Genomic DNA, 26,084 nt, shown 5'->3' on the forward strand with positions numbered 1-26,084 from the left:
TGACAAAATGAGTTCTGCGAAGAAAGACCGACTGGAGGCTATTCGAGTTTTCGGAGTAACATTTAACCCTAATAATTCTGCAGCCATTTCCTTTCGAAATTACAATGAAAAGAGTTCATTATTTGCAAGATGCGTGACTGCGGCAATTATCGTAATACTGTTGGGTTTTGGCGGAAGCGGCAACCACTAACAATGGTTGTCATGGTTACCGGATTCACGTTAAGCGAGGTGCCAACGTTGGCTCTTCGCTTTTGAAACGATCTTCAAAGCTAGGCAATGGCATCTATGATGGCGCCCGTTGACCAGACAACAGATAATAGTTTTCACTGTTGCTTTTAATGAATCATAACGATACCAATTATCGCGTTCGTGGATGGAACAACTCACTCCCAATCAGTTGCTTCAACCACCAAGTGCAAATGGCCAAAAATGCACAGTTCGTTTATTAGATGTATTGTTGACTCGAATCTGGATTAGATTCTTACATGAAGGTTTGCTGATATCCATTGTTGTTCCAACTAAGTGTCCATCTCTTTCAGTCCATGCCTAAATGTGGTTAACTTTCTAAATTGTGTAAGAGGCAGTGGTTAGCGTGCTGGTAGAGAAATCAGCACATCGCTTGTTCGATCTTACACACAACACCACTAAAATACGCGATTCATGAAAGTGCTGCAGAAAGAATGAGGTTTTTGGGATATATGCAACCATCTACACTGCTTGACAAAATTAACAGAACAGATAGAAAACGTGGGGTAACTCGTGCAGCTTGTGATGGAGAGGGGCATAGCATAACGATGAAATGTGGGGACAGAGAGAAACTTCGGACAGGTATAAGGGACATTTATAGGGGTTGTATAAGAATTACCAAAAAGGTCACATTGCAGAAGTCGATACAAGATGCTCGAAAATATCGTCACATGACATCAGAACGGGGTACGATCCCTTCCAACGGTTAAACAGGCCTGACAGCGATGAACAACGCTCGATATAAGGTTGTGTATAAGATTCTGTGGCAACAAATCCCATCCTTCTGCCAGTACAGACCACCTTAGTTCAATAAGTGACCGAGGAGTTCGGTGTTGATGTGCAACGGATTTAAATCTGTTGATCATGCTGGCCATGGCAGTCTTTAGATATCATCAGTTTCAAGATATTCCTCCACCACTTCAGCTTTGCATGTGCCGTGGCGTTGTCGTGCATGAAAAGAAAATCTGGGCCAATCTCTAAGCATCTGGGCACCCCTGAAAAGTGGAGTTTAGGGGTGGAGGATCTGTTCTCGGTACCTCTGCGCAGTTACGTTCCTATCAAAAACATGAAGAGGAGTGTGGTTGCTGATCATTGCCCCACGCGAAAACACTCTCCACCGAAAGTGTCTTTTTATTTGATGTTGGAAGGATGGTACCCCATTCCTCGTTGTCTCAAAATGAAATAACGCCTAGAATCTGTTTGTAAGCTAAAACGGGATTCAGAGAACAGAACTACACCATTACGTTTTCTCACTGTTCTGTTAATTTTGTTGAGCAGTGTATACAAAAGTATGTAACTCGAAGAGGTCATAAGGCGTGCGATGTAATAATAATCAAAAAGTAAAGGTCTACCTTTTGATTTCTTTATGCGTTTAACTTTAATGGAAGTTGATAGAATTTAACGAGCACGGGGTCTAATTTTCCCATTGCCGTTATCTGCAATCAATGTTAGTTTATATCAAATTTTCTATGTTATAAAAGGAAGGAAGAAAACTGACATGAAAGACAATTTTTCGTTTAAATCCTTTAGTCACCAGGAAGGTTACATTTACCACAGATGGTCCACTCTGTAACATGATGTTACTGAGTAGATAACGTAACATCTTTCTTTCTCTCTATCCAATCCTTAAAATCCAGGTCTGCACTATCGTCCTTGCGATCTTTCGGGAGCACCCCAACATATTTATCTTGGAATTAACCGTCAGGTCCGCTTTCCTTAGGAGACTACAGTATTCATCTGTGCCAATTTTCAAAAGATTAATGTCTCCATCTAGTGGCGCACTCAATAATAAATTTCAATCTGTCACAGTAAAGCCATGATGTATAAGGCAGAATATGAGTAGTTGAGCTCAGGTGGATGGATGGATTTCTAGAATGGATGGATGCAAGCAGAAGATGCTTTAGCTACGAAATATAGAATTCTGCTATTTGACATTCACCGGACCTAAAGAGATGGTGGATATGTCGGTTTAAACAGATAACCAACACAATAAGCTTAAATATAAGAAAATTCGAGTTAAATAAGAGATATATAAGTAGGAAGCAATTATTTATTCTTTTTCCACTGCTTGTCATTGAAATTGTCCACTTAGAAAGAATGGATGGATTTATCTAAAAGTTTTTATGCATAAGTGACGTAAACTGCAGTACCATTAATATCTGGACACCCCTCCACGGATGAAGAAACAGGTCCTATGCATGCAACACGTCACAGAACCTGCTATAAATAAGGCACACTGGGCTTCGAACAGACAATTGCAAAAGTGGGCATGCAAGATGACACGTTCAACAGAATTACCTCAACAGAATTGATCACCTCAACAAATGCTAGACTCCGATTAACATGGTGTAATTCGGATTGTAGAGCAGTGGAACAGTCCTATGGATAGACGAGTCGAGGTTCGCACTCTACCAGTCTGATGGCCGTTCCTGGGTGTGGTGAATGCCAGGGGAACAGTTCGTTCCTGGTTATACCCTCCCAACAATGAAGTTTGATGGAGGCAGTGTCATGGTATGAAGCCCCTTTTATGGTTTGGTTTGGGTCCATTAGTCGTTATTGACAATACCAGGTCGGCCTGGACAATTTGTACACTTCCAACATTATGACAATACTTCAGGGAAGGCCCATATCAGCAAGACAACGCACCATGCCATACTGCTCGGGTCGTAACTGAGTGGTTTGATGATAGGGGTGTGGAAAAGTTGGATTGGCCAGCACACAGTACTGATCTGAACCCTATCGAGCATCTTTGGGATGTAGTGAACCATCGGGTACGTACACGGTCGAGATCGCCCAAAGAACAAAGCCGAACTGGTGACTGCATTAAAGGCCGAGTGGAGGAACATGTCACGTGACATTTATAAAAATATCATGAAAGCAAAAGGTTTCAGCACAAAATATTAAATGACAATAAAAGCTCTTTTTTTTCCTTTTTTTTTTTTTGTCTAAAGGCAGGTGCCCGGATATTAATGGCAGGGCAATGTATATGGATTACAGATCTGTCGCAATTGCCAGATTTCTGATTTCCAACATCCTAAGTCCGTCGCTGTCTGAGGCCAATGTAAGGACTGGTTGTCTGTTGACTCGTCTGCCTCTGTTGCCATTCCATCGTTATCGGAGTTCGCAAAGGTTCAAGAAGAGAGCTGCTTGTGAACACCAAATGGTATCGTGTTGTCTTTAGTGACCAATCGTGTTTCTGCTATTGATGGAAGTTGACGTCAAGACGTTACGTTGGAATCATGCTAAGACAGTGCTTCTGCTCTTTCTACACCCGATTCAAGCGCTATTTTCCAGCAGGATAATGCCCTCCCACATGTGGCTCTAATATCCGGACATTACCTATATGAAAAATGTTACTCTGCCTACTTCTTTTATCACCTAACATAACAATTTGAATTGGGATTATACACTGCCTTACCATTAATATCAGGACACACCTTCGTTCATAGATGGTCACGTCCTACTCAAGCACCAGCACAACTATATACATGCTCGTAGACTTTCCAGGAGACAGTAGTACGATTGCGAATGTATGATATCGCGATCGATGGAGTTACAGACTTCCAGCGTGGAATGATAATCGACCTGTACGCACTGATGATCCAAGTCGACGATGGTGATGTGATCTGCAAATGGAAGTGGACTGGTGCTGAAACCACCAAGAAAACTTCCAAAGTCGATGGAACGTAACAGGATAGCCATTCAAGGAATGGTCTGGTAGGAACAGAGGTCAGTGTTTTCGATTTGTGTTCCTATCATACCCGACCCCTCAGTAAGTGAGTCAGTGTGAGTTTCCTTGGGTTGTGCAACTGTTCAAAATTCAGTAATCACCCCAACTAATACCAAGCCGTCTAGCTAGGTGTAAAGCCTGCCATTCTTGGACCATAGTCCGATGGAAAGCTGTGCTTTGGAGTGACGAGTCACGATACTTCTTCTATCTACGTCTGGCGATCGTGTCTAGATGTGGCGGGTGCCCGGAAAAACTGGACTATATCATCTGGACAGTGAAGTTTGGCGGAGGCAGCGTGATGGCCAGGGGCTGATTACATGGTTTGGCCTGGGACCATTGATTATTTTGAACGAAGCTATGAATACTGAGATCTTATGAAAACGCGTCGTGGAAGGTCCATATCTGTATCACCAGGACAATGCTTCATTGTCCCCAAATAAGGACATGAGCATCGAAAAATGGACTGGCCAGCCTTGATCTAAATCCTGATACAGAACTTCTGGGATGAACTGGATCAGCAGGTGCGTGGGAGGAAAGATTTCCTAAATACCAGAAGTGAACTTGTCGCCCCTTTGAAGGCCCAATGGTGGAAGGACATTTAAGATGAAAGTGGTGGAGAGTGTTGCACGGAGAGTAGAAGGCTCATAAAGGTTTCAGGACACTTTATTAGTTTTCCTGTTAATAAATTTTATTTGTAGATATGCAAGTGTCCAGATATTAAAAGTAGGGATGAAAATTCTGAAATTTTCTTTACTTCTTTTCTAGTTTTCGTAGAATTAATTGAGCAGCTAAAGAAATCTCTGTTAAAGCTATTTACTCACTTGATTGCGTTGGCCTAAAGGAAGTCTGGCGTTTATTCTTTCCCCCAAAAATCAATGAAATCCGATTGGAAGGGGGAGGGAGTAAGATGTATTTGGTACCATTCTCACATCACGGCATCATTTGTCATCATTAACGTTCGACAATTTTCACACCATCTTTCTCCTCCAAGGATCCCTGTAAATATTCCTTTGGAGAAACGGTGATTTAAATAAATCCTGGCAATTATCTCCAGAAAGCCTTGTTTACGTGTCTTGTTTGGATGAAGTTTCATCGTTCTATTTAGATGTAATTTCACTTTTGCCATCAACAAAAAATTTCTGGGGAATGAGTTAGGAGAAATTACATTTTTCTTAACGAATTCGTCCATTGGAAAATTACATCTCGTAATGACTAATGGGAAAATGGGAGTTGGCATCACACGAGGATCTTGGATTTTGATTAAAATTGTTTCTGCTTCTACAAAAACACATTACTGTACTTACATATGCGGATTTCTTTCCACTGCTAGTTGTCTCGTTCCATCTTTGCATAAGAAGCTCCTTTGCTTTTATCATTCATTATTTACACGTGCCGACCCTTTCTCTTTCATTTAGCGAAAAGGCAAAGGACACAGACGCTCTAACGGTTGTACCAGTCAGTAAAAGATGACACAGTGAAAAGTCATAAAAAAAATTGCATATCTGTATTGCTGAGTTAAATTCGGTTGCTTCATATGGATGCATCTACACCTTTTTTTTTTCAATCTAAATAAAAGGGAATTTTACTACCCTTTTGAAAACATTTCTTTTCCATCCCATCTTCTACATTTATTTTATCATCCCAACTACATATTGTATTGATTATCTAGACAGGGATGCAGGTTGTCTTAATCGATACAATAAGTACACTTGGGTGCAAGAGTTAAGGAAGTTATCAGCTGCAGAGATTTCAATAGTTGAATAACTGTTTGAACGAACGAATGAATAAATAGATAAACAGTCTGATAAAAGAAAACATATCATATAGCTCTCTCGCTTAGAAGGAATAATGGCATCGATTACCGCAAGGTCTTCGACTTCGTATCCCATATAATAGGGCTAATAGGGACACTGAAGATCTAAAAAGTCAACCCGACACACTTCCTAGAAGCAACCGTGGCGAAGTGGACGACCACCACCAAGTTCGAGAACATCACGACCAAACTGGTCCAATCAGAAGAGAAATCTTCCAAAGAGATGCCCTGAATCCCCTATGGTTCTGTCTAGCACTGAACCCACTGCTCAACAACAGCAAGTACGGATATACACCCTTAAAGAAGAGAGGAAGAACCTGTACATTCTCTCACCTGATGTACATGGATGACAGCAAACTCTATGCAACACCAGGATGAAATTTGGCCTAGTCAAATGCAAGAAGCCATGGATTGTCAAACAAATGCAAGAAGCCGTGATCGGTGAAAAGATTGAAGTCATGACAGAGGGAAAGTTCCACAAATATCTGGGGTTGGTGTAAGCTCAACAGTTAGAACGTAAGGAGATCAAGGTCCGCCTGACTGAGAAATAGCATTAGCATTAGCATTAGCATTAGCATTAGCATAGGCATTTGATGCAAGAAAGCAAGCTTATGCAGCATCAGCCAAAAAAAAAAAAAAAAAAAAAGTAACATAAATAAATAAAAATAACCACTTCCACTTCACCCCTCTGTTCGTTCGAAATACCTGTCCAGCTGAGCCTTAAACTTATTTAGGCTATCAACTTCCACGACAAGGGATGGAAGTCTGTTCCACCCACCAACCACCCGCTGGCTAAAGGCAAATTTCCGCACGTCTATCCTACATCTGTCTTTCCTCAATTTGAATTTATGCCCTCTCAGGTGATTTTTCTGAGCTAGAGGAAGAATCCCATCAGCATTGAGCATGCTTAAACCATTCAAGGCTTTATACACCTCTATCAGATCACCTCGCTGGTGCCTAGTTTCCAGACACTGTAATTTGCAAAACTTAAGCCTTTCTTCGTAAGAGAACCCCTTTGTCCCATTCACCAATCTAGTTGCCCTTCTCTGTACTCGTTCCAGCAGCTCTACATCCTTCCTGAAATGAGGCCTCCAGGCCTGTATACAGTACTCTAGGTGTGGCCTGACCATTGCCTTATACAAGGGAATAATCACCTCCTTATCCCTGCTAGAAAAATTCCTATATATCATTGACAATACACCATGAGCTACTCTTGCAGCTCGTCTGCACTGCTCAGAGAACTTCATATCTGCCTGCCCCACCACCCCCAGGTCCCTTTCATTCTCTACCACTGTCAGTGTAGTACCACAGAGTTGATACGTTGCTCTGGGGTTGCTGTTTCCCATATGTAGTACTTTACATTTGTCAATGTTAAACTTCATTTGCCACCTCTCAGCCCATCTGCTCAACCTTTCCAGATCCTGTTGCAGCAGCATAGTGTCAGTAGTGTCCTTGACAACCCTGCCAACCTTCGTATCGTCTGCAAACTTGGACATTAAGCCTGATATACCATCATCAATATCATTTATAAATACAGAAAACAATAAAGGCCCCAATACTGAACCCTGAGGGACTCCACTAATAACATTAGTCCACGATGAGCAGTGTCCATTGATTACCACTCTCTGTCTTCTCCCCCTCAACCACCCCTTTATCCATAGCAGCAACTTGCCTCCAATGCCACACTGCTCCAATTTGTGCAGCAGTCTTCCATGTGCAACAGTATCAAAAGCCTTTCTAAGATCCAAGTATATAATATCAAAGTTATTCCCTGCATCCAGTTCTTTTGTGACTGCATCATAGTATCCAATCAAATTGGTCAGGCAAGACTTCCCCTTAACAAAACCATGCTGTGTCCTAGCTATAACTGAAGTCTTGTCTAGATGATCCTGCAGTGCTTCTTTCACCAGTGCCTCCATTAATTTTCCGGGAACAGAAGTTAAACTCACAGGTCTATAATTACTTGTGTCAGCCTTTGATCCCCCTTTGTGAATTGGGGTCACATTTGCACATCTCCAGTCAATGGGTACCTCCCCTGAGTCCAAGGAAGCTCTCATAATTATGGCTAAGGGTTTGCTTACCTCCTTTGCTGCCTCCTTTAATATAACTGGATAGATCCCATCCACCCCAGGTGCCTTTCTTGTGTTTATCTTCAACAATTTCTCCTCCACTTTGCTCTCAGTTATTACAAGATTCTCTAGCTTACTGCTAGAGTTGAATACACCTCTGGCATTCCCCTCGCTGAATAACTCCTCATGTGTGAATGTCGATGCAAAATATTCATTTAGTTTGTTAGCTACCCGAGCAGGGTCATCAACAGTTGACCCATCGATCTCAAGTGGACCAATCTGATTCATCCCCTTCCTTCTAGAGTTTACATAAGTAAAGAACTCTTTGCTGTTTTTCTTCGCATCCCTTGCCAAGGATCTCTCGTAATCTGCCTTCGCCTGCCTAACCTCCTTTGTAACTTGGTTACAGATCAACTTGTATCTATCATAGGCGTCCGTGTCACGTGTTAATTTGTATGTATCCCATGCATTTTTCTTCTCTGCCATATGCCTCATTAGTTCATCTGACAACCATTTAGGCCTAAACCTTGAACAATATTTCTTAGTTGGTATGTAAAGCCTAGTAGCTTCCACGATAAGTTCTTTGAATGCTTCCCATTTTGAATTTGCTGTTGGCAATATCATCAGTTGATCCCACTGTATAGAATTTAAATACTGTCTCAGTCCATTGTAGTCGCCTTTACGAAAGCAATACCCCTTCCCTTTACCCCTAATGGTAGTTACCTCTTTGAGTAACTCCCACTTCAGCACACTGTGATCACTGCCACCTAGTGGTTCATTTATCTGCAGATTCTTAATGCATGAAGAATCACTACTGATAATCAAATCAAGAGTGTTACTCCCTCTAGTTGCCTCCCGAACATGCTGATGTAGAAAACAATCATCCAATAAATCCACAAAAGCCTTGCTACTGTGTGAGTGACCAGCCCCCAAATTCCAGTCAATATCTGGGAAATTAAAATCCCCCATTATAAGACTCTCTGATTTACTGGCCCACTCTATTTCTCCGAACAGTTTCTTATTATACTCATCAGAGTCATTAGGCCTATAGCGCACTCCTACTCTCAATTTTGATCTCCCAATGCTTATGTCACACCAAACTGACTCGACACTGCACTGTCCAGCGATGTCCACTGGCTTCACTTCCTTGGATTTTATGTGTTTTTTAACTAATAGCATAACCCCTCCTCCCTTCCTATCCTGTCTATCCTTTCTGTAGACATTGTACTCCCCAAATTCCAGTTCTGCATTTCTTATATCTGTGTGACACCACGTCTCTGAAATCCCCACAATATCTGCCTTTGATGTTTTGAGCAATACCTCAAATTCATCAAATTTATTTACTAAACTCCTAGCATTGGTGTACACACAAGTATACATGCACCTGTTCTTTTTCTTAGCTACCCTAACACAACCCATGTGTTTACTTGTACCCCAATGATTCCCAGCAGTCTCTGAAATATCCTGCATCTTAATTTCCAGGCTGCGGCTCATTCCAATAGAAGCAGTGCAAGAATCACTTTCACCTCTGCCAGTGGCTACTGTTAATCTATTAGTCCTTGTATCCCCCCAATCTAGCAGTTTTCCGACCCACCTAACATTGCCTCGATAGCATCAGCAAACATTCTTGCACCCTTTCTATTTAAGTGTATCCCATCCCTGTAGAAGCAGTCTCTCCTGTTAACAAGTACAGACCAGGCTGAAAAAAATTCTACCCCTTGAGCCCTGCACAATCTTTCCAGGGCCGAATTGATTGACAGGGCTCTCATCATATACTCCCTCCTATCGTGTCTGGGCAGAATTGCAGACACTTTCAATTTCAACCCTAATTCACGGCTTTTTTTCATCAGTGACCTGTACTTGTCAAGTAATTCTGCCGGTCTCCTACTCTTAATGTCATTAGTGCCAACGTGTACAACTATATCACCTTTTGTGCCCTTAAAAGATGATATCCGCTCTACAACGTCATCAACTTTTGCCCCTGGCAGACATACCCTGGTCCTATTCCACCTATCCTTTTTACAAAGCATGTTTCCCGTTTCCCTGACAATAGAGTCACCAACAACTACTAGTTCCTTTGGGACCAGCGCTGAATACCATCAGAGACCAATGAGCCTGCTAAAAACAAAGCTGAATGGCGGGAACATGCAGAGCCTTAAACATCTACGCAGTCCAGTACTTACGTACTCATTCAGGATCGTAGATTGGACCAACACCGAGCTGGAGGAGATTATTTGATCGACCAAGAGGATTTAATGATGACCAAGAAGCGCCCAAACCACCCGAAGTCGGCCATCGAGAGACTGACTATAGCCCGTAAAGAAGGGAGGGGATTGACTGACCTCACTGAACAAGAGAAGGCGATTAAGAACCTGCGAGATTACTTCCAGGAAAACACAGCACCAATCTACCAAGCCATGAGAAAGGTAGACAAACGGCACTAAACCTCAAAAAGGGGAACAGACAGAAAAAAAGCAAAGACAGAAATATGGGCGAAGAAGACACTCCATGGCAGACACTACAATGACTTCCATCAAGAATACATAGATAAGATGGCTTCCAACGCTTGACTCACGAACTTCCCCGAGACCGAAAGATTCATGCTCACCATCCAAGATCAGGTAATAAATACCAAGAACTACAGAAAATACATCGCTAAGGACACCAGAGTAACGAATGACACATCGACGATGCCACCTGGACTCAAGATCCAGCACGTTACCACGGTTTGTAGAGTTATCAACCAAACGGAGTACGCTCAAAGACACAACCAGGTCGCCAGGATAATATATCAGAAGCTAGCGCAAAAATTCCAGTTGATCAAAAAAAATGTACTTTATTACAAAAAAGAACCTCAGAAAGTACTAGAGACCCCTGCTTACAAACTATGCTGAGACCATGCCATAATAATGGACAAGACGATTCCCCACAACAGACCAGGCATAACTCTCATCGACAAAAGGAAATGGCTACCTACCTCATCGACGTAGCGGTGCCCAACACCAGCAACCGAAGAAAACCTAGGAGGAAAATATTAGGACGTACACAGATCTAAGACAGGAAGTCAAAGAAATGTGGCATAAGGAAAAAAAGTAATGACCATCTCTTTCACATTGTCAACCACCATCATAGTACCAAAGACCCTTCATAAGAAGAACCTAACACAAAGGGCCTCCCAGAGGACATTATATGAAGCTCCAGAAAGCCGCGATCCCGAACAACTGTAGGGTAGTCAGAGTTCCTCGACCAACAACAACAACAATAATAGTAACTGGACAAAACCAACCACCCCATGCACTTGGTACCCGTACCCGTGGTGGAAAAAATCCCATAAGGATAAAAAAAGTCATTAAAATAAATAGTAATAACTGAAACTGGCAATTCGAGCTATTTTCAAACAACAGAGGAAATGGATAAATTGGAGACGTAACCACTGCACTCCTCCGGAGGTTCCAAACAGTTCGGCTGAAGCCAATGTGTCTCATAAATGGGTTTCTGATTTTCTTAGTTGTTGTGAGCGAGTCAGTCATCAGAAAGCAATTAGATTTTATGCAATTAGATTATTGTAGTTGTTATGGTGAAGTTAGGCATCCGAATTTCGGAACAGTATGCATAGAATGTGGTGGAACTCAAGACAAAGGTAGCTTCTATCTGGACTAAGTGGCCGCGACAAGTTATGCTAGTCGAGAAATGGATCGATACGAAAACCCCTGAATATATCAGCCAGTGATTCTTCGATTTGGGTAAAGGTCACAAGGCTCGGTTTAATAGCTTGTTTTAGAAAGGGAGAACTAAGGATGTCCTTCCCATATTCTCATCTGAGAAACATATACGAACACTAAGACACTTTAATTAACACTGAATGCAAAATATTTAACCGAATAATATTTTGTACGTCTGTATACACTTAGGGTTGTATTTAATTCGTTCTATCCTTAACATATACTTGAATTATAAAATATAAATTTCGAAAAAGGAAAGATTGTTGGTACCAGCATTAGCACGAATAATTTTTTTGGTTTATCAGTAAAAGAAAAATAAGAAGTTACTTATTGGACAGCAATACGACTATTTCTAACATAAATATTACATCGTTTTTCAATCTGGTTGGTTTTCAATCTTTATTGAAACACACGAGGCATTAGCCGTTGAATAATGAGCAAAATTCGCCCATAAATGTCAAGTTTGTGGCAGACTCTTCGAAGATTGGTCAATTGAATCGTATTAAATTTTCAAATTAGAGCATTACAAGAGTCTTCTAAAACTCATTTTAAATTAACCTCACTGTACATTTAGACCAAATGATGACGCTTATGGAAGTTCGCTATTAGGACTCTTGGTTCCCACCAGCTTGCATCGTTGACAGTTTTGCTGGATGGATCCATGGGCTCACGTTGCTTTCTTCATATTCCGGTCCTCACATCAGTGCGAAACAGCAAGAACCGGATTCTTCGTCTGACCCACAACGTTTTTTTGGTATCCTCCATTGTAGAGTGTTGGCATTCCTAAGCTCACTTTAATGGTACTTTCTTGCTTTTTGCTGACCAGAGTGGAACCCGGGATGGTTGTCGGCTGCGATACTACATCAGTGAACGAAATACCAGTTATGCGTTCTGAAATGCCTCTTTGGTCACTGGGTTGTTATTTGACCGACTGTATCCTTTCTATTACCCTGCACAAGTCTTGTCAGCTTCCATTGGTCTCTCACATCACGAGCTGTTTCCGGCTTTTGATTGGATGTTATTTCGTTATTGGACCAATCTCTATACACGAGACCCAAAGTCGTACATGAAATCCCTAGCAGCGTCGCCGTTTCCAAGATACTCTTATAGATGCATCTATCACCAGTTACCATCAGATTCATTTAAATCTTTGATCTAGCCCATTCTCGCACTGAATTGTGCATATACAGCAGCCCTGTGTAATCTGCCCACCTGCTTTATAAGACTTGACAACGAACACGCGATACCGAAAGAGCGTACCATTTTATCCAAATGATAGGTGTACCTAATAAAGTGTCCTCTTAGTGTATCTAAATAAAAAAGAAAGGGAATAGTCAGGAAAATTTAGTTCTGGCTCACAAGATGGATATCATGAGTGATCAAAAATAGAAGCATGTTTTTCAAAACTCAGCTTAATTTATTCTTGCCCAAAAACATTTAATCTAATTCTATCAAAGATTTCTTTTTCATTGAGATTTCGTGGTTGTAACTCAACTTTTGGATTCCAATGTGTATATACTCGTTCTGCTCTCTCGAGAAACACGTTATTATTTCATTTCCATATGGCTCGTTCAGTTTCTGCAAATAAACGTTATTTTCTGAGAAAATTGTTTCTTGAACTGTCTTGCATCAGCGCGGAGGCATTTGCTGTTCTTCGCTCTCCAAGTTATTTCTTGGCAGATAATTTCCACTTGTCGTTTTTAGCAGTGCTTTACCCTTCTTCATTCCTCTTCATTTCGCAGTGATCCTCTTGCTGTCATTATTTTCTTCTTTACACTGTCCCGCTTGCTGGGCTCCATGCTCCCCAGGTCTTTTACATCCATCTTGCCACTGGAAGATGTATCTTCCCGGCAACACTCAGTTAATCTCCATCCTTCTTGAAGGCAAAAGCGTCAGGAGGTAAGCTTGAACATATTTTATTCCTTTCACAGAGTTTTTTTTTCCTCTTGCAATTTCGGCACGAGAAGTGTGTATAGTCACAAAGAAAGACAGATGGCAGCAGAGTTCATTGAGTGAAGGGACCTGTATGAAACTCAAAGAAGCAACACTGCCCGTGGACAGTCCAGGTTTGATAAATCACCACCTGGAAGGAGACGGGTAATCTTGTACGTTCGCTGGTCTTTCTTTAACTTCAACATCTCTTACCTGTGGACAAATCGACAGGGCATCTTTAGACGAATTGCCCCTTTTAAAAGAAATTCAGGAAGGAGTGGTTACTCCACAACTTTCGTAATATTGCTTGACAAATAAGGACCTGTTTTGAACTTTCTTATTTATCCTTACTTTATGAAGGGTCCGAGGCTTCTTGGCACGTTATTTATTGTCAAGAAAAGAGATAAGTCGCCAATTGAAAGATTTTTTCTTGCCTGGGTTTTTCATCCAAAAAACAGGAACACAAATCATATAAAGCATGCAATTAACGGACACAATACACTGACACTTCATTCCCTTGGCTGTCCTGGCACAAAATCAACCAACCAGCTGCAGGTAATCCTTTTGAAGAATACTGCAGAGTTTTCTGCCCAAAACATTGAAGACCAGTTCTCCCTAGATGGTTCTGCTAACAAAAAATTGCAGATTCTGTCAGGAAATACTTCTTTCCTGTTAATCTGAGACTAAATTTTTATCCTTTTTGATCTTTCATTCATTTCTCTGCAAAGAGAAGAAATGCCCACTTACTACCCATTCGCCAGTTGCTAAGAAATTGCAAACTTTTTTTTTATAGTTAAGGATCTCTTCAAGAAAAGTTATTTCGTAGTTGCACGAGGGTTCGGTGACCCTTGCAGACCCAGTGTTCAATTGGGAGTGTAAGCGTACGTGTCACGGAGAAGCCTGAGCTCATAATCCATTGAAGGGGGTCGTTTCGCGAATGCGTCGTAAGCTACAATTAGGAGAGCACGTGGAGATGCGTTCTCACCATCTTCCACGTGACCGTCATAAAGCGTGCCTTCTCCCCTCCCGTTAGACCGTAAATGGCACGACCAAAACATCGTGCGGTCCCTGGATGTTAGCGGTGGTGGAAAAGATGCGCTTCATCTGTTCTGTCTAAGAAGGCAAGTAAGAAAAGATTTCATTAGTGCATCCCGAAATAATGGAAGCCATTCGAGATTACAAGCAAAGAAGAAGAAGAAGGAGTCTGCTTCACTCTTTATTTACATTGCAACGGAATTAAATTTGACTTTTTATGCCTTTTGGCGGGGCGACATTAGGTGAATGACCTGTCGGCTGTATTACAAAAGCGTAAACACCAAAATAAGGTGTTGCTGATGTTCAGACTGCGCTTTATCCCATACAAAATAATCCCACTGCGCGTGCAATTGCTAAACCTTCTTTTAATGCTTCCAAAGTGCCTTGTAATCGTGAAAACACAGATTTTACTTCGTTGTTTGTTTAAACAATAAAGTAAAATATGTACTTTCATAATCAGTACAGATTTTCTTGTACATCTCTTGCTTGTCTTTTGTACATTTCTTTTAAACCGGGTTTTCTTTCATGCTTCTTTATACAGATTTTCCTCAATGATTCTAGTACGTTTTTATATGCTTCTAGTACAGTTTTCTTGTACAGACTTTCTTGTTCGTTTCTTGTACAGACTTTCTTGTACGTTTCTTGTACAGACTTTCTTGCACGTTTCTTGTACAGACTTTCTTGCAAGTTTCTTGTACAGACTTTCTTGCACGTTTCTTGTACAGACTTTCTTGCACGTTTCTTGTACAGACTTTCTTGTACGTTTCTTGCACAGACTTTCTTGTACAGACTTTCTTGCACGTTTCTTGTACAGACTTTCTTGCACGTTTTTTGTACAGACTTTCTTGCACGTTTCTTGTACAGACTTTCTTGCACGTTTCTTGTACAGACTTTCTTGCACGTTTCTTGTACAGACTTTCTTGCACGTTTCTTGTACAGACTTTCTTGTACGCTTCTTCTACAGACTTTCTTGTTCGTTTCTTGTACGTTTCTTGTTCGTTTCTTGTACGTTTCTTCTACAGACTTTCTTGTACGCTTCTTCTACAGACTTTCTTGTACGCTTCTTCTACAGACTTTCTTGTACGCTTCTTCTACAGACTTTCTTGTACATTTATGTTTCCTGTGCGTTTCTTATGTAATTATAGATATATATCACATACATCTTATATTATTTCTTGTACAGACTTTCTTATCTCTTCTGCGTGATGAACAACCCAAATTACTGTAAGAAAAAACGAAGTAACCTTAATCCTACCAAAAAAGTTCCTGACCACCAGATGGAACTCAATCAGGCAGACTGGAGATGACCATTCTACTCAATAACCATTTCTTCAATCATACTCTGCGAAATCTACAAGCGATGAGCGGGATCACCCTCTTGATGCAGAGTCCATCCTGATCTCCTCTTCTTGGTTTCTTCATCCGAAGGTTTTTCAATCTTCTTAAAAGTTTGCGTTGTACAGTGGTTACAATCACTGCCTTAACAACACTGTGGAAATGGCCCTGGGAAATTGTAGATGGAGTTCTACAAAATAAGGACCATCAGAACTTATGAGAACATCGATTTTCTTCCACATCGTATGTGGAAAAGACCCTGGTTCGAATCTCATCGAAGCGAGTGGAATTTTTATGGGTTTTATCACCGTGGCTAAGTTATTCGGCGAGGGTTGTCTGGTTTTTCATCCAGTATATAGACAAATCGACCAGAGAATGAACGTAATTTAGGGACATAAACACGCCTCACCGCCTTAGCTACTTTGGCGTTTAACGCATGTATGCATACACAAGATTAACTCAGTTTCTATCTGCGAAATACCCGAAATAGAAACCAGATTTTTTACTTATTCGTCTAGACGTAGTTTTAAAAGATTTTGTCTGGATTTAGAAGATTTCGTCTCATTCACTGATAAGAATTAGGATGTCAAAAGCACTGTGGTGATGTGACATAGAAGAGACTCCTGACTTACAAAAAACAACTGTTTTTCATTGTACAAAAATAGACAGGTATCAACCAACCATTAAAGGTGAAGGTCAAACCTTAAGAAGATATTTTTAATTCCACTTCGCTTTTGTTGGAAGATCCTGTCATCTCCATCATTCTCTTTCATTCTTTTGCCAAAGATAGCTAGAAGTCTAGGTGAACAGTATTGTCTCAGTCGAGAGATAAAAGAGAGTGAAAATGGATGGGGGATTTGGAGCCCATTTTCTGTTCACAAATTCCAAAGATTCGGGCTTTTTGTTTACTAATACCCAGGATTATTAAAGCAATTTACTGAATACCAGGTACTAGTTTCAATCACCTTCTTCCAAAATCTTAAACATCACTAAGATGATCATATTGTTATTAGAAGCAAAAGGGCGAAGCCCTTCATAGAAACCAAATTTAAAATATCAATTTGCGAAATAGGTACAAGTCTTAAATAGGGCTGTTTGAAAAGTAAGGTACTATATTTGGAGTAAAGATATTTAATCATAGACTGATGAAGTGTCTTTTCAGCTATGCAAAATAATGCTTTTCTCCAATACACAGAAGCAGAGCAGACACGTTATTTAGGCGGTCTAACAAACAGAACGGCTGTCATTATTGTCTATATTCCCCAGGAACACGGCCGGCCCTAGTAAATTCATATATTATATCTCCATCTCGGGATTAAGGGGTAAGGTTATTTAGAATTTTTCTCCCACAACAAGCATGTTCGCATTTATCTGTTCGGTATATACATAAGCGCCTGTTATCTTCACTATGTCCGTCCGTCCGCATGTAAAAACTCTACTCCCAATAGATGGATTTTCATGAAATTTTATGCTTGGGTCTTTTAAAAAGATTTGTACAACAATTCCAAGTCTCATTGAAATCAGACTAATAAAAATGCAGCAATTATTACGTCCTTTTTTTCATACATATTACATAGTCTGTTCATATACCGTGTATTGGAAGAATGAATGGATATATGGCGGATGCCCAGAAAAGAAAAATTCAGTTCGCGCATAAGAGTCACTGGTTTTTGTTATCAGTTTACTAAATACATAAATCGTGAACTATTACTAGTTTTTTATTGAATAACCTTATTATATTGTTCCTCTTAAACTTACTTCCTGTTCTTTTGTCTCGGATTCCCTTAATTTGACCTTTGTAGGAGAGCACACAGAAGAGAGAAACGGGAGTTAGAAAGCTTCCTTTTGCCTGTTAAACCACCGCTAACCAAGAAACCTGAAGCGAACCATGGATAACAGCTTTTCAATAGTATCCAATGTATCGGAGAGTCGAAAGGGAAGTGGTAGAATGTGCAGAAGTGTGCAACAAACCGAGTGGGCAATTAGAGCGAGGTCCCCGAGTCTGATATATAAATAAAAGTCCACGTGATCCATTAGATCTTGCGAAGGACTACTTCGCTTGGCCCACTTACCCATGGTCTACCACCGCCCAGATTGTTCTAGAAAGAGGGTCGTGGCATTTCTGGCAACTCTAGAGGGAGTGCTCTCGAAGTAAAAGCAAATACGAAGGTAGGAGCTTAGATATCCCTTTTCTAAACATCAAAGTTAAATGTAATGGAACGTCGTACGGAAGGCAGTCGTCACAAAAAAGCGGGGGGTTGTCGTAGCGGCAGCTTTGTAATGCACTACTTGTGTTTGTTCGGGTTGGAGATGGAGCGCGGAGAGATTTTTCTTCCTTTTTTTCTTATTTTATTCTTCGTTCGCTGAGTGGCTTTATTTTCTTTGCAGTGTGCTGTCGCGATTGACCCAGGTGGCGTCGTCGTCTATACGGTAGAATCGGGAAATATTCGTTGCCCGCTCCTTAATTTGCGTTTCATCGCCGAAGCGTTCCTTTCCAACCTTGCCAGGGATGGTTTACATCTGCATCTCCCACGTGGTCACCGAACAGCATCCAGTCGACGCGACGGTTAACGATCTTGTGTGTCGTGATGCATTGGGCGGACGCTACACGGGCTGTCAGGGTGTTCGCGTCTTTCCTCAGGTGCTTGCATCTAATCCATCTCTGCACTGCCGTAGGAGCACTTTCGGACATTTGTTCTTCGTGTACATACTGCGTCATTTGCATCTTCCAGTTCCTTTGGACTAAACAGGGAAGGATCCTACACTTTGTTTTATTTAAGGTGGACAGTTAGAAGGCCAGAATAGAGTAGAAATAGCGATGAATCAGTAACTATATTGAGAATGAACTTTTCCCTGATAAGTCCACCATTTTAGCCTCCGAAGTTGATTAACGATTTTTGCGCCAGAAATTCGGTCAAGAAGTTGATACCTTTGCGGCTGGCACAGTGGTTAGGCCGAATTCGAGAGGAACTAAGTCCCAATAAAAGTAAATCTCCTTCAACCAGAGCAATATACATTTGACTACTTTGTTTTGGGACCCGAATCGGGGTTTACCACTTGGCAGGCCACGAGATGCTGCTGCCTTCTATCATCCTATCACCTGCCAATGTTCAAATTCTCTGAACTCAATTCTTTAAGGCAGGTAAATTGCAAATTATGCTCCTACGTTTTTCAATGCCCTCACGGGTGGATATAATAACCTCCCTCACAAACCAGGCGAAAAAAGGTCTGAGTTCGAATCTTGCCAATGGCACAAGACATTTTTATAGAGTTGATCCACAACGTGGCCGAGTTACTCAAGCTCATACGGAGATTGCGCAGTGTTTTTACTTCCGGAAACCGAAGTTTTTCATCCAGCAAACCGACCGAAGAACACATGCAATTGCAAACATAATATACAGATGATTTGGAGCTTAACACACACCTATCCTAATCCCTCCTAATATAACCTTCTCTAGCTTTACTTTTACCAGTATATATTATAAAGGGTAGAGCAGCAACCCTTATACTGCACTGCCCTCTATAATATTTGAATAACCAAAAATTTGCACAGAATGTGCGTTATTTGTTACTGGCTTCCATACTTTTGGTAGCATAGTATACATGTATGGAAACTGGAGTTTCCAGGAAAAAAACTATGCTGCCTCCCTCGCCTGAGACTGACTAACTCAGCCACGTTGAGAAAAAGGCCCATTTCTTTTAGTCAGCCATTCGTTGATTACTGGAACCGGTTGCCTTCACAGATAGTTGAGGCTGAGAGGTTAAATAAATTTAAAGGTCAACTGGATAGTCATCTATGTGAGGGGAGGGACAAATAATTTGTATTTTCTTATTATTTTTTTTCTGACCAGTGCAGCAAAAGCGTGTGGCTTCCTTGCACTATCAAATTTCATCGCATCACTGAGGGGATTCGAAATTGGGTCTTTACCACCCGGTTTAAGAAGACTGTGATTATACCAACTATGCTACCCTTAAGGGCTATTTTTAGTGACAGGAATATATTATTCCAGTATCCTTTAGTTATAATTTTTTTAGAAGTTACACAGAGGTAACTAAGGTTATGAGGCACGAGTATATCGTGCAGAAAACGCAACATGGAGGAAGGTTGTCATGTTTACATTAACAACTGGGAATTTGGTGACATTTTAAGTTCTGAATTCCTGAGCTAAGTTGGAGGGGGACAGGAAAGGGGAGATTTATTCGCGTGCGCTGAATAAATCTTGCACACGCTGCTGAAGGTCTGTCGTAAATCGTTTTCGTAAGCGTTTAACCGGAGATGAAATGAAGCACGTACCTTCAGTAAGTTGGATTGGTTGGATTTTTCACGTGCACATTTTCAGTGTGTGTGTGTGTGTGTGTGAAGTTCCGTTTTTTCAAATTCATTTCAGGGGATCCTACAGTGTCCGTGATTTGCGCTCTTTCCCATTTAACTTCTTTTGCTAGCTATCGTGACCAGTGCTGTCGTTTGCGACCTACAAACAGCAGCAGCAACCCCTACTAAAAGTATTTTTGGCAGCAACTTACCTGGATAGATACTTCTTAATGTCCTCTACTGCTTATCTCTCTAGCGAATCGCTATTTGGCTTTGTTTGCAACTAGCAGTTTATCACAGTCGTCGATGGGCTTTCATAGAAATTTCTGCCACCAGGTGACGCTGGGAATCTCTGTGGGGAAAAATCTATGTGCAAACAGTTGGTGGAATCGCAGTCCTCTCCACACCGGGTGGAAAAGACTTGAGTTCGAATCCCATCGATGATGTGAGGAATTTATGGCCTTTTTGACAACGTGGCCGAGTTAGCCGGTCTCAGACGGAAGTAGCATAATTTTTTCTCCCATAAATTTGGGTTTTTCGTCAAGTAAACAGAAAATCGACCTCTGAATACACACAATTTACAGACAATATACACGGAGCGACATGGCCTTAGTCACCGATGCTCCTAAAACCAAACAACAACTGTGTGCAAAATGTAGCTCACCAGGAAGGATGCTCAATGTGGTAACCTCTTACTGACAACGGCCAACCCTTAATTACTCACAGTATCCTCATCCGTAGACTCCGAATCAATTTTGATAAGAGGGAAGCAGTATTGTAGTCCATTCCTCCTCATCCTTCAGTTAATTGGAAAGAAGAGAACATTGCAACTCACCCAAAGGTGTTCAATGAGGCTCAGGACAATCAAGCCTGAGCCCCATTTGCACACGCCCATGTTTTCAAACCAAGTCACTACAGACACTGTACAGTTCAAATTGTCCAGAACAGCATTAATTATTTTAATGAGCCAAGATTAAACTAACAAGCCCAACAGGAGCAAAATCTTTGTCATTAATAACATATATACTAAGCGGGCACTTTATTAGGCACACATACCTAATAGCGATAGGTTCCTCAGAACATATGGTTCACCATAACATCATCGTGATATTAACTTGCTTATTCAAACAGAGGTTGCGAATCCTGGAAATGGAATTTGATAATTAAGACATGTGTGGAATAAATGGAATGGGTTTGTACAATTCACATGCGTGTTTGCTCTTTCTCAGCCCTGCCTTTTACGCTTTTGGAATAACGTTAAGTGGTTGTAAGGATAAAGTTTCCAGATACTGGCACAGACTATTTGCTACGCCCTGTATTATGAGAATTAATTGCCATCGTGGTATCATGTTAGCGAAAATATATTTCGGGGAAATGCAATGAAAAACACATAAAAGTTTAACAGCAAGCTAACTTTAGCCTTTTCATTATTTCATGGTTTTCCAAATGCCAGGAACGCCTCCACACCCATAAGCCCACGTAATAACTTCAGTAAGTATACTATATCCTACGTATATCTTCCCACACGACAGAAATGGTCACAAATACGATTAGAGAGGGCTCACTTGTAACTTGTAAACAAAATGACCTAAATGACCTTGAACTACTGTATCCTAATAACGTACGACCTACAGCCCTCAAAGCTTTTGTAGGCTACAACTGTTGGTTTTATCTTCCAGAAAATATTTTACAGGAAAACAAAATCGTTTGGTTCACGCAACGCTTTGGGGGAAACAAAATCACCAAGTAAACTAGAAGAATGCAGAAAAAAACTTAACACATCCCTCATTACTACCTCATAATATCAATGACACACAATTTGCAGAAGTCACTTCTGAACTTCAAGTTTGTTGCCGAATAATCAATATCCAACCATTTATTTGAAGTGCAGACAACTGACGTCACCAATGACGTCGCAAAACGTAATTTAGCCAGCACGTAGTACAACCGTCAGTGTAACTTTGAACTGTCCCCTACCTCGTTACTATGACTTTTGCACAGAATGTTGTGATATCATGCAGTTGCTATGGATGTGATGATAAAACAACCGACAACGAAGCAGACGAATACATAAATCAGACGAGTATGGTTACAGATTTCGATCTCCCTCCTACCTCCTTCCAATTACGTTATTATTATAGTATTCATCTCAATCTTTCTTAGAAGTTGTTTTCAAAGTTCTTAGTGTGACGACAGGGTGGCGACCAGATCTGTGTACACTGGTGTCATGCGCGTCTGCCAGAACCCCTACTTTATGTGTAATCGATGAGACGAACAAGCACGAATCATCCACTTAATAACGGCGCACATATACCTGAAGTACACATGGCCAAGGACAACCGCTTGTCATCCTTACAACGGATATGAATTACCTGATGATTTTTTTTCGTTTTCATTTCTATTGGGAATTAGCCCAAATGCATTATCATTGTACGAGTCCCAGTGGACACGTTGTTTTATTAGGTGGAAAATGCGCCATATTATATTAATAGGAGAAAAATAACCCGATAAGTTCCCTCAGTTATTCATAAATAGCAAATGTACATTAATTAGTATTCAAATTGACAAAAATACTTTATTTTCTTTCTTTTCTCTTCGTTATTTTTATGGAGACAGACCTGATTAGAATATATAAACTGAAAGTAACATAAAGAGCTCATGAATTTACAACTAAAAAAAAAACGATCAATTTTTATCTTATAGGAATAAAATGTTACTCCTGAATTTAGTGCTATCATTAAGTTAAACAGTTAGTCCTAACAAAACCGGAAGTAACTTTCACTTCCGTTTAAATCCGGAAGTTTTCTACAGAAGCGCAACATCTACTTCCGTTTACATCAGGAAGTTGTCTACAGAAGCGCAACATCTACTTCCGTTTACATCCGGAAGTTGTCACAGAAGAGCAACATCTACTTCCATTACATCCGGAAGTTTTCAACAGAAGCGCAAGATTTGCTTCCGTTTTATGCAGACTGAATAAATAGAGGAAGTAAAGTGTAAAACTGCTTCCGTTTCCAGCAACCAGCTTTTCTGTCATAACAGCAAATTATTAAATACGAACTCAGTTCATCTACCTCACACAGATACTTCTACCATTACATCTTCTTTCCAAAAGAAATTCGATTTGTATGAAACTTCTCGATAATTTAAAAATACTAACCGAAACATACTTTGGATGAAATCAAATTTCCCATTTCCCTGCATCGTCCATATTAAACTATTCCAACAACTATCCATCGTAACAGAGCTAATCAATCACTGCCGAGTTCCTTCTACTAAAACGAATTTTAAAATCAATTAAATTTTTTTGTGTTGTAATCTCTAAAGATCTTATGTAGAATTCCTTTAAATAAATGTTTCTTATGTGTTCCGCAAGGTGGAAGCACATGCTATGTATGTACTACTGAAAGCTAGAGACTTTTATTTTGGAAACAAATCTAAAAATATAAACCTAATTACAGATTCATCCAAATTCTGCAGAGAATGTAGGGAAGAAGTTACTGGGAGTTTTCCTTGTTTTTTTTTTCAGGACGAACATTAAGAATTAGAAGGGAAAAAAACATAGGTCAGCCATAACCACCTTTTTTTTCTATCTCCGTATAATAAATTGGAACTAATGTAGACAAAGAGAAAAAATAACTCCAGAAGAAAGAACAAAGCTTTAAAAGAAATATTTTAATTAAAGAGAACAAGAAAAGTTGATGCAAAATAAGGCAACCTTCTGCTCTCATCTGCTTTAGTGCATACTTTCATTAGAAATGGGCAATTGTATTTTTAATTGATCAGATGTATTCGTATTGTTATTATTTTTTCTCTTTAGCTGAATTATCATGTATTGCACAGTAATTAAATTCGATAAGTTTCTTATTAATTAGAGAAATTAATTTATTTGCTAAAATAATAAAATAAACATCATTTCAAATAATACACTATCATGTTTATCTTGGTGTAGAAAATGATGGAACAGTTCATTTCTTGATGGATATGACCTTTAAAGAAAACATCTCAATTTAAAGGTAATTAAAAAATTGTCCTCATTATTTTCATCAATAATTTATTTAAAAAATCTGATATACTGTAATTTCGTTTTTTCATCAGATATCCAACTAAACGTATTTCAACATTTATTGGTTATAGTGCTGCCATCTGTTGACTAAAATAATTTAAATAAACCGATAGACAGACAAAGATGTTCAGAAAATTAATTTAATGGCTTTTTCTGTCTATCTTTCTGTTAATTTATGGACAATAATAGTGTTGTTGTTGTTGTTTCTCTACGATGGGCAGCCATCTGTAAAAATTCGATGACCGAATGAAACGTATTCTGCAGTTTGTTTGTTGGAATACAATAACATTAAATTATTCATTAAATTATTCATTAAATACATTTAAGGAGAATACAATGGTGGTGTTTAAACTATGGACTTAAACATCGCCACACAAGAAACAAAAGAAAAGAAAAGAATTTTTTCCTTCGTTTATAGATGATTTCGTTGGTGGTACTAACGTTGGTTATAGACCCTTTCAAAGCTAAAATGTTTCCATTAAAATGCTACCTTCGCTGTAAAGTCTGTACATTGAAACCAATTTTAAATTACAGTCGTGTTTATGTGATTTTAATGTATTTCAAAACTGCTCCGAAAAAAGTATTCATTCTTAGGAAAGAAGGATTGAAAGGACATTGAAAAAAAAAAAAACATTAAAAAAAACATTCTCTGCTTTAATAAAAAAAATTCGGATGCTTTTTATTGAATGCACTGCTTATATATTATAGATGTTTTCAAATGCATCTTTACCAAATATGATTTAAAGTGCCCAAATATATATTCGAGCATTAAAAACATATTTGGTAAACGTCCAATTATATGCTTTGGCTATTGGGTACTGGTGAATATCTACGTCTATAATTTAGATGGCAATTTCGAGTGCAATGAACTTATTGAGCGACATCTTTGGCTGCGAATGGAATGATGTTTTTTGAGTTATCAGCATCCACAAGTAGACTAATAAGATTACATAGTCTGAAGTACGCGGCAACTCAGCCAGATCCTAACGTCTCCTATAGAAAATGTAATTCTCGAATTAAATTTTCTCTCTCTCTCTCTCTAAAGTGGTTAGGTTTCTTTATAAGACGTTAAAAAAGTGTTTAATTCTGACTGAATTTCTCTAAGAGGATCAGCACTTTCTAAAGGCATGTACTTAACACAACATTCATTAGAAAGGGGGAAAAAAAACAGAGCACTTCTTGTGTGCATTTTTAATTTTCAACAATAGTTAGAATTTAAATCAAAGTAGCTTTACAGTCTGGAATAGTTGAAATAAGATAGATATTAAATATTCTCTTAATTATATCATCCTGTAATATTTAATTAAACATATAACCTATAGAATGGCCTTGTTTTTTTGTGGAAATGCAAATGCATAACATATTCCGGATTGTTTGAAGTCGCATGTATTCATATAGCACTGCCCCTGTAGAAGGTGCTTCATTGAATTGTGCATTGTTTGAAAGTTACTGCCCCTGTAGGTGCTTCACTGCATTATGATTTGTTTCAGCCGCATGTATTCGTATAGTGTTGCCCCTGTAGAAGATGCTTCACTGCACCACACTGATGTGATGCGTTTCTATCATTGTGTCACTGGACTACGTTTTATATGGTACAAACAGATAAAGATGCAGAAATAAATCGCTGAATAATTTAAAATACCAGAGAATCTTCGTCTATAAATATGGAAAATCTACGGTTCCATACCAGCAACAAGGACCTTTTCAAAAAAAGGTTGCAAGACTAATAAAAAATGAACTGGATATACTAATTGGTGTACATTTTGATTAGAAGTCCCAGTGCTCTACAGACAAGAAATCACAGACGCTTTAGTTAAACCTTCG

General features: G+C 39.7%; 1 protein-coding gene across 2 annotated transcripts in view; it reads right to left on the bottom strand.

Annotated features, from left to right (window-relative positions):
* Positions 1–26,084, bottom strand: part of LOC150077002 (neurexin 1-like) — a 265,455-nt gene that overhangs the window by 205,161 nt on the left and 34,210 nt on the right. The window lies entirely within an intron of this gene.

This window comes from Mastigoproctus giganteus, chromosome 12, assembly GCF_048544385.1.
Source record: "Mastigoproctus giganteus isolate SK-2022 chromosome 12, ASM4854438v1, whole genome shotgun sequence".
NCBI lineage: Eukaryota > Metazoa > Arthropoda > Arachnida > Uropygi > Thelyphonidae > Mastigoproctus > Mastigoproctus giganteus.